Source organism: Idiotropiscis lumnitzeri, unplaced genomic scaffold (assembly GCF_059441095.1).
Source record: "Idiotropiscis lumnitzeri isolate Australia: NSW breed Sydney's pygmy pipehorse unplaced genomic scaffold, RoL_Ilum_1.0 HiC_scaffold_68, whole genome shotgun sequence".
In the NCBI taxonomy this organism is placed as follows: Eukaryota; Metazoa; Chordata; class Actinopteri; order Syngnathiformes; family Syngnathidae; genus Idiotropiscis; species Idiotropiscis lumnitzeri.
Genome location: NW_028283606.1, coordinates 340,516 through 351,217, shown reverse-complemented (window position 1 = coordinate 351,217; position 10,702 = coordinate 340,516). Strand labels below are relative to the sequence as shown.

At 43.4% G+C, this 10,702-nt stretch overlaps 1 long non-coding RNA gene across 1 annotated transcript; it reads right to left on the bottom strand.

The window, feature by feature from the left end:
* Nucleotides 1–5,209: 5,209 nt before the first annotated feature.
* On the bottom strand, nt 5,210–8,127 carry LOC148315643 (uncharacterized). The gene is made up of 3 exons (XR_015840727.1): nt 8,067–8,127; nt 7,830–7,979; nt 5,210–5,387 (listed from the first exon to the last, which is right to left on the bottom strand). It is a non-coding gene; the product is annotated as an uncharacterized LOC148315643 (long non-coding RNA).
* Nucleotides 8,128–10,702: the final 2,575 nt, after the last annotated feature.

The window sequence follows — 10,702 nt, the reverse complement described above, 5'->3', positions numbered from 1 at the left end:
TTATTTACTGAAGTTAGAGGTAAAGCTGTGTGTTTAGTTTGCGGGGAGCAGATCGCCGTGTTGAAGGACTACAATTTGAGTCGGCATTACCAGACGAAACATGGAGAGAAATATAAAAACGGCACCAGATAACAATGAACTGGGACACTTTTTCTCAAAATCACAGTTCAGTGACAGTCAATATGTTGTATCTTGCTTAATGTTTGGTGCAAAAAGACAATATTGTGATGTCTTTAAAATGCTCAGAACCTTTACACAACTATCCAACAGTATATGGAACTCAAAATGTGTTTTGAAGTGAATGTGACAGAATATGTTTACTAATATGAGTCACAAATAGTAAAAAATGTTAATATTTTGTCTACCATTGTGTTGAGAAATTTGAATGAATAAATTTTTGGAAGGCAACCTCATTTTTTCAGTTTATTTGGTATTTAGTTTCATTGCTTAACTTTAATATATACTCTTGCCAGCTTGTCAAAACAGTGCTATTTACTGCTTTTTAAAAAAGAAATACAATTAATATTATGCAGAATTGAGTTCAGCCTTTTGGCCCGGCCCTCCACAATATTTTATGTTTCTTATGCGGCCCCATGGAAAAAATAATTGCCCACCCCTGCTCAAGACTCACCTTTTTTGTTTGGCTTTTAAATAATTTATCTTAGTCTTTTAATTCAGGACTGTCATTTTATCTATTATCATTGTCTTTAATTTTTTTTAGCTTCTTTGTCTTTTAGTATCATTTTTCTTATACATTTTAGCTCCGTCGTTTTATATTATTGTCTTTTAATTTTTAGCTTCTTCTATGTCTTTTAGTATCATAATTTTTCTTAAATATTTTAGCTTCGTCTTTTTATATTATTGTCCTTTAATTTTTAGCTTCTTTTTTGTTTAGCATTATCATTTTCTTTTATATATTTTAGCTCCAGTGTTTCCTCAAGGGGGGCCTCCGCGCTGGGAGGTGTGGCTGGCCTTCTCACAGGGGGCTTCATCCCGGAGGCTCCTTAGGCCCGGGGCCCTCTGCACTATGTGTAGGGTCTACCCCGGTCAGTCTGGGCTAGGGGTCTGTGTGTTGGCGCAGCTCCCTGTGGGCGTGAGCCGTCATCCCTCTCAGCGCGGATTACCTACCCTGGGTACATTTTCTCATATGGTTTCTCTGTGCCTTACCCTGTCTTTCTACTAAGATGGTTTATTAAGTTGTGTGAATGCGAGTGTTCTGTGTGTCTGCGAGTTCAGGCGTGTATGTTGATGTGTCTTGTGTTTATGTTGAGTGGGTGGAATGGGTTTTAGTTTTTCGTTGTAATTTGGATGTTTTTATTGTACAGCACTTTGAGCTGCATTTTATGTATGAAAAGTGCTCTTATAAATAAAATTTGATTGATTGATTGGAGGGTTCACTGGGACGCCATTGCAAAAACACATTCTGAAAGACATAATTTGATTTTGGAGCACACATACATGCACACTGACAAGATTACAGGGGAATACCAGCAGGAGAGACGGAGAGACTGCCCGCCGGAGAAGGCCAGCCGTGGAATACCAGTCTTGGGGACCAGCTGGGAATCAACCATCCAGACAATGATTAATCTGGAGAGGACCTTCCCTTGGACGTAGACCCGTGTCGGGGGAAGAATGTGAGGCTGGGCTGAGATAACGCACGACTCTTTTCGACTGTGCTTGCCCGAGTACATTTTCTCATGAGATTAAGAAAAAGCCGCTCAGTACTATTTCCTGAACCTCTGCCCCATTCATTTCAAAAGTCCTAGATAATGTAGTTGCCACTCAACTCCACTCTCATCTCACCTGCAATAACCCTTTCAGTCCGGTTTCCGTGCACTTCACAGCACTGAATCAACTCTACTCAAGGTCACCTCTGATCTCCTCATTGCAGCTGACTCCGATTCATTCTCCATTGTCATCCTTCTTAACCTGACTGCGGCCTTTGACACCATCTCACACACCATCCTTCTCAAAAGACTTTCTTCCATCGGCATCACCCACACCGCCCTCAACTGGTTCCATTCATACTTCAAAGACCGCACTCAGTTCATCCAGCTTAAATATTTCTCATCAAAGTCCCTCCCAGTCACCTCAGGTTTGCCCCAAGGCTCGGTCCTAGCCCCCCTATTATGTATCATATACCTCCTTGCCCTTGGCAGCATTTTCCGAAAATTCAATATCGCTTTATATTGCTTCGCGGATGACACCCAGCTCTAGTTCTCCTGCAAACCCAGCATATCACTCCCTCCCACCTCCGTCACCTCCTGTCTATCTGAAATCAATGACTGGTTTTCTAATGATTTCATGAGGCTTAACAGCGACAAAACAGAAGTTATTCTTTTCAGTACAAAATCAATACAATCCAAAGTTGTCAGTTTTCCCATTCCTGTTGGCCCCTCCATTGTTTTCCCCTCCCCTCAGGTCAAGAGTCTGGGTGTCATCCTTGACAGCACTCTATCTTTCCATAAGCATAATAACACAACCCGGTCAGCCTACTTCCATCTGCACAATATCAGTCAACACCGCCCCTCCCTTTTTCCCTCATCCACTTCTATTCTGGTCCAAGTCGAGTCAAGTCAATTTTATGTGTATAGCCCTTAATCACAGACAGTCTCAAAGGGCTTTACATAACCACAATCAACATCCACTGATCTTAACCCCCAGGAGGGCAAGGAAAAACTCAAAACCCCATTGGGGGAAAAGTGAGAAAACTTGAGAAGGGACCACAGATGGGGGGGAAACCCCCTTCCAGGATGACCAGGCTGCTTTGGATGCTAAGTGGGCAACATTTGACACATACAATGATGCTATACAATGTTAGATGAGATAATGTGAGAGTCAATTAAATGAAGTGCTGCAGGAAGATGACTTTAGTGGAGTGGGTCCTCATCCAGGACCGTAATCTCCATGGCAGCATATCCGAGGATGAGCCTTCGATCTTGAAATAGTCAGTTTGGGGTAAATTCAAAACAGCCACTTCCAAGTGAATCACCATCACCTAATTCCCAAGCCGTGGAATTGGGAACAGAAAAAAAAGAACAGAAATAGTAAACAGGCCAACAAGTAGTTCAACGAAGTGCTGAAATATAGGGAAATCAGAAGAGGCGCTGCATGAAGACGACTTTGGGAGAGCAGGTCCCTCCCCGGTTGGTCAGTGCCGTAATCTTCATAGCAGGTCACCATCACCTAATTCCCAAGCAGGGGAAGAGGGGGCAGAAAAGAGGAGAAGCGGCAGTAAACAGGCCAACAAATAATTAAATTAGATGCTAAAGTATATAAATAAATTGATCAAATGTCACGCTGCAGGAAGACGACATCACTGGAACAGGTGCATGCCCAGTTTGTCAATGCCTTAAACTTCCTAGTGGGTCACCGTCACCTAATCCCCCAGCCGGGGAAAAGGGGGCAGAATAGAGAAGAAAAGAGAAAAAGCGGCAGTAAACAGGCCAACAAATAGTTCAACTAAATGCACAAGAGTATAAATGCGTCTTTAATAGTGTTTTGAACATTTCTACTGAGGTGGCGCCTCTAATACCTGAGGGTAGTGCATTCCAAAGCATTGGTGCCCGAATAGAGAACGCTCTAGAACCTGTGGACTTCTTTTTGGCTCGCGGAATCACTAAAAGACCAGCATTTTGTGAGCGAAGGTTTTGGGACGGAACATATGGTACCACGAGGTCAACGAGATAGGAAGGAGCTAAGCCATGCAATATTTTATAGGCAAGTAGCAGAACTTTAAAATCACATCTCAAGTGGACCGGAAGCCAATTCAAATTGGCAAGTATCGGGGTAATATGATCAAACTTTCTCGTTCTAGTCAAGAGTCTAGCTGCTGCATTTTGAACTAACTTTTAATACTAGACATGGGGAGACCCGAGAGCAAAATGTTACAATAGTCGAGGCGAGACGTAACAAACGCATGGATTAAGATTTCTGCATCACAAGTTGATAGAATTGGGCGAATTTTAGCAATGTTACGCAGATGAAAAAATGCAGTTCTAGTAATATTTTTAATGTGCATTTGAAACGACATAGTTGTGTCAAATATAACACCGAGATTTTTTGTTGAATCCTTTTGGGCAATTTATCGATACTCATAGTGGTGTCTTTGAAAAAGGTACCGATGACGCGCTGGTCCAATGATCAGCATCTCGGTTTTATCTGAGTTAAGACGCAAAAAATTGAAAGACATTCATAGTTTAATTTCGGCAAGGCATGCCTCTAATTTATAGCAATCACACGGATTCGTTATATCCAACGGCATGTATAATTGCGTATCATCAGCATAACAATGAAAACTAATGTTATATTTCCGTATAATATCACCAAGCGGTAGCATCTAGTACCAATCCCTGCGGAACTCCGCGTGTGATCTTACAAAGATCAGAAGTCGCATTGCCATGAATTACACGGTGCGTCCTCTCCGACAGATACGAATTAAACCAAGAAAGCGCTGAACCTGAAATGCCAACACAAGTTTCAAGGCGTTTTAATAATATGTTATGATCAAGTGTCAAAAGCGGCGCCAAGATCGAGTAAGAGTAATACAGTGAACCCTCGGTTATCGCGGTTAATGGGGACCGAGACCACCCGCGAAAACTGAAAATCCGCGAAGTAGCGGCGCACCTTCAAAAATGCTTAAATTATATATATATATATATATATATATATATATATATATATATATACGGGTAGAGAGAGAGAGAGTGAAATTCATGTTATAACAAAAAAAAATTATTATTAAAACTTCTTATTTTTTTATTCCCCAGCCATTATTTTTGTATTTATTCAATTACTTATTTTTGTATTTATTTAATTACTTCGACTTTTAACTTCTGGTACGCCGTCCGGTGTGCCCTGTGAATGTTATGATCCTCCAGCAGAGCTGGAGGATTGAGCAGGACTCTCCAAACGCAGACACAAGTAGGATAACAATCCGACGCCAGGTAGTCAGTGTAGGTGGTAGTGAGTGTAATCAGTGAGTGAATGGGAATCCGGTGCGGGGCTGGTGGGCGCGTCTCGCAGCAGCTGACCGCATGGCGCGAGATGATCGCTGGAGGAACGCCCACACAGCTGAAAAAACAAAAACACACGCGGCATGACAGGCACGGATCATGCCAGTGAAATGAAAGGTGGCATTCTTCATTTATTTATTTATTCATTTATTCATTCATAACTGACAGCCTCGCGCTCCGCTCGTGCCCGGGGGGAAGAGGTGCTCCTCTTCGGCTTAACTGTGACGCGAGCATGCCCTCCTCCTCCGGAGCTTCCATTCGGTTAAACTTAGGGGCCGCTTGACACCGCCCGTGCCCGGGGAAGGTGCTCCTCTTCGGCTTAACTGTCACGCGAGCATGCCCTCCTCCTCCGTAGCTTCCATTCGGTAAAACCTGATTGGAAAGGTTCAAATTGATTATTACTAGTCATATATTCATTAAGTTTTTCAAGATTTTTGCAATAAACGGAAGATTTGAAACCGGTCTATAGTTGTTGAGACTCTCTGGGTCGAGGTTTGGTTGCTTAAGTAGCGGTCGCATAATGGCGGTCCTAAAGCTGCTGGTACTATACCCGTGGTAAGTGATAGATTAATAATATTTAAGACAGACGGTCCTAGGGTCATAAACAGTTCTTTAATTAGTTTGCCAGGAAGCGGATCGAGCACACAAGTTGTCGGTTTTGCCCCACTAACCAATTTTGTTTGGCTTTCAAGAGATACTTTTTTAAATTGAGATAAGGTTATCGGACAGTTATCAGCCCTAATGTCCCTATTAACACCATTTATGACGGAATTCAACGGAATTGTAAGAACAGTGTCTTTAATCTCATCACGAATACACTCAATCTTCTGAGTAAAGAATTGCATGAAATCGTGAGCTGAATAGGAAGAGCTATCCGAGGTTGGTTGCTGTTGCGTTAGCATTGCTACAGTAGCAAATAAATATTTAGGGTTGTTTTTATGTAAAACAATTAATCTAGAGTAATAATTAGTTTTGGCTAGATTGAGCGCTTCCTTGTATAAACTAGCGCACCATGCCTGACGGAAGACCTCCAGTTTGGTCGCACGCCATTTGCGCTCAAGCTTCCTACAAGAATCGTTTCAGTATGCGTGTTTCCTCATTAAACCACGGAGTCAGCCTCTTTGGACAAGTTTTAGTTTTTAAAGGTGCGACGGAGTCAGGCGCATTTAACAGAGCGACATTAAAGTTGTTTGTAAGATCATCAATCGTACCAATATAATTAGGAAACGAATCGGTTACTAAAGGGAGTAGCTCAGAGAGCGCAGCGGTGGTTAAGGAGCTAATGTTGCGGCTGCTATAGCTTTGATCATGGTCAGAACGATGGCAATGCGCCAAGACTTCAAATTTGATTAAGTAATGGTCAGCTATAGCACTAGTATATGGTAATACAATTATTTTTGAGGATGCTAAGCCCCGGGTTAATACCAAATCTAACGTGTTACCATTTATATGCGTTGCTTCATCTATTATTTGCATGAAACCAAACATATCAATTATTGTCCGAAACGCCACGGTAAGTGGTTCCGACGGGAGATTCATATGAATGTTGAAGTCGCCCATGATATATTATCCGCATGAGTTACCAAATCAGCCACAAATTCAGAAAATTCATCTAAAAAGCCTGAGTAAGAGCCAGGGGGACGGTAAAAAACGGCAAGATAAAACGGCAGTGCGGCCGTGGATCGCATAATGAGAACTTCAAATGTTTTGAAGGAATTGCTAGGACGAGGACTAAGTTTTAGATTAAATTCGGAAATGAGGGCTACACCCCCATCTTTCTCATCATTGCCTCTCGCAGGCAAGGGGCCAGAGACAATTACTCGACTCAGACTCATCTTTCTGGCGAGATCACAAGTCCTTGCTATGTTTTTTCTTTGTGATCTCTGATTGCTTCATCCTAGTTGTTGGAGCAGTTTTCTTTTGAGTAATGCAGTATGGCAACACCACCACTAGGGCAATTGATGACGTCAGCACTGGTTGCGTTCATCCATAAATAACAAATGCAGGACAGGTGGGGGAACGCTGGTCGGATACCGTTTTTCAACCGCACTTACTCAAGACGCATTATTTATGTACAAACTGGAAGATAGAAGATAGTATATTGTATTGATTACCGCATATGCACGGATGTTTTTGATTTGAAGTTTGGAAGACCGTAGCCATTGATTTATTTATTTGATTTACTTGACTTCACGGCATGACATCTGGACTGAAATGACTACGATTAAGACTAACCCTTGACTGTTTGACGTGACATACATAACTACACATCAACATCAAGACCAGTGAAGCCGAGCGAACGTCATCGCAACTTCAACCCATGGTGAGTGAGTGCGCGTTAAAACTTTCTTTAGCCAGCGTATCATTGAAACGGCAGTAACACTAGCGTCATTGGAGCCGACGTGTATCACTATATCTGAATAGCTAGCGTTGTTTGCACTGCGCTGGTGTCTAGGTCTCTTGCGTGCTAGCTCCATAAGATTAGCTTCAATGTCGGGTGCTCTGGCCCCAGCAATACACATTCTGTGGTTGGATTTTCAAGCTTAATGTATCGAGTAATGGAGTCACCTTTCACTAAAGTGCGGGAGCCAGGAGACCGAGGTGGAATGGAACTGCTCTGTGTCTTAACAGGCTCAACGCGATTAGCAAGCCGTTTACGGCCAATGCTAACCGGTGCTGTCCGCCACATTTACGCTTACCACATTACTCTGCTCTAGCTGGCGGACACGTCCCTCCAGCAGGGAGAGTCTTTCCATGAGAATGGTGCAAGTGTTGCATGTGGTGGTGCACGAAACCATAGTTGCGTTTACTCGCCTGGTGGATGAAAGCAGACGAACAGATGTCGCGCCGAAAGTGACGACACCCTCCACGACCGGGATTCCCACGTTGTCGTCGTGTGGAGGCTTGAGCGGCTCCCTGGAGTGCAGCCAGCATTCTGGGGGCCTGACTAAGAGGAATCCCACCCTGGTGGTCGAACCAAGCGTTAAAAACTTGCTCTCGACTACACACCTCAAAAATGGAAATGGAAGCTCAAAGAAGGAATATTCATACTGGATCGGCCGTCGCCCAGGATAACCAGGTCCGCGTTGGTGCAGTAGAGAGTCCTGCAACTTCGAAAAATACGCTAGACTCAGTTAATGATGACCTAAATGACAATGTAGTGACAGTAGGAGGAGGACTGAGGATAATCTCATTGAATGTGGAGGGTATATCGATGGCTAAGTGTGAGTTGATGGCGCAGATGCTGAGGGAGAAAGATGTACAAGTGTTGGCACTGCAGGAAACTCATCTGACTAAAGAATCGCCCCCATCGAGATACAGTATATCCAGCTTCATACCCATCACGAGAATAGATCATCAACAGTACGGAACCATGATATATGTACATGAAGACATCCCTGCCATAGACAGAGGATCCTCTATGGACGAACACAATATACACAGGTCAGAGATTGAGGTGCTGGGTACAACAGTGGTCAACATATACAAGCCTCCAAATACAAGCTGGCCAATTAGTGTCCTCCCACAATACCAACATCAATCTATAATATTAGGAGACTTCAATAGCCACCATACATCGTGGGGATACACAGAGCCCGACCCAGCTGGAATCCAGCTCAGCAACTGGGCAGAAATAAATAATCTCCACCTCCTTTACCATCCAAATGAACCAGGCACCTTCCACTCAGCACGATGGCAGAGGGAATACACACCTGACCTGACCTTCGTTACGAGGGACACAGATGGCATATCAATGCCAGCACATCGAAGAGTGCTGGGTAACTTCCCAAGGTCCCAGCACCGACCAATATTGATAAAAACAGGAATCAACATACCAGTCACACAATCTCTACCCCTGCCAAGATGGAACTTGTTGGAATTTATCTTGATATCAATGTTAGAATTTAACTTTAACCCAATGTAAACTCAAATAAGTAATCTGACTCCAATTTGCGACCTTACCCAACTCTCACTCATCCAACAATATGCGTGCTCGTTCTGCAATAGAAAGGTATCAGGAAGCCGGCATTTTCACGCACAAAGTGGATTTATTCCCAATACAGATTTTCTACATGGCACCTGGATCTCGGGTCCCTCTCAATACAACTCTACACCTCTCTTGCCACCAGCGAATGTGTTCTACCCCCGAGTTGCCCAGTACTGATTCATACTATACAACATGCAAAAATGGCACAGACAAAGGCATCCTGGCATGATTCTATTGGCTATGTTTATTGCAGTTAACTTTAGCTCGCTCTCATTGGTCTTTCTCCTCCCGCCGAATCCCGTGGCTCCTCCTGCGTGCGATCCCCCGATGGCCGCTCCTTCCCGGAGTCGTCTTGTCTCGCTCAGCACCTTCTGCTTCTAAAACATTCCATTCTTGCACAACCCCCGCAACCAGTTTCGCTTCACCAGTCACACTCTCAGCATTTTACAATATCACATTTTCATACATTGGATGCACCAACATCTAATGAACTATGTTAAGCTCAAACTCTTATATTCCTTTAATAGTCAAATGTATGAAATCCTTTAAGTGTAACTGAAGTTTAGACCATGCTAATGACCAAACCCTCAGGATTGGAATGCAGGAAGATTGGATCACAGCTGCACCACAGGAGGTGTGAACGAGACCCCTCTGAAACAATGGACTTCCATGCCGGGATCACAAAAGTGGTTCCTAGCAGTCTACTCTTTGTTCAGTTTTTAAATTGACTGCCATTTACATTATCCTTTAAACTTTAGAAAGGCAAACTGGCAGGGTTTCGCAGAGCAAGTTGATAAGACATGCAAGCGAATCCCAGCAAAACAGGAGAATATAATTAGGTTCAATAAACTCATTCAGAGCAGTGCAAAAAAGCACATACCCCGGGGAGTCCGTAAAAGATATATACCATGCTGGACACCAGAATGTGAGGAAATATTAAAATCCTATGAGGAAACCCAGAATCCAGATACTGGAGAGAAATTGCTGGAGAGACTGCAGGAGGAGAGACAGAGAAGATGGATGGAAACGGTAGAGAGCATGGATTTCACAAGATCCAGTAGACATGCATGGAAACTGATTAAAAAACTGGACGGGGGTGGAAAAAAGAGCAAACAGTCTAACGTAGTGAGCCCTGATAGTGTTGCAATTAATATAAGAGGAAGAGGAGCTCACACCCCTGACTACAAGTTCGAAACCACCATAAAGAAAAAGTACCAGCAGCTAATCAGAGACATGCCAGAAGAAGACGGGTTCTCCCACCCAGTGAGCGAAGAGGAGGTGAAAGCAGCACTCAGAGCAACGAAGTCAGGCAAGGCAGCAGGAGTTGATGGGATCTACCCAGATATGTTGAAACACCTGGGTCCAGCTGCGATTAAATGGATGGCATCTGCTATCACTGATGCAATAAACATGGGTAGATACTGCCATCTCTGGAAAAGAGCTAGGGTCATAGCCATCTTAAAACCGGGGAAATCACCAGAAGACCCAAATAACTACAGACCAATATCCCTGCTATGCAGTATGTATAAGATAATGGAGAGGATAATCCTAACCAGAATAACACCAACCCTGGAGCTGAATATTCCTTGCCAGCAGGCAGGATTTAGAAAGCACAGAAGCACCACAGAACAGGTACTGGCTCTAACAACATTCATAGAGGCAGGATACCAAAGAAAACTAAAAAGTGGTGCTATATTTT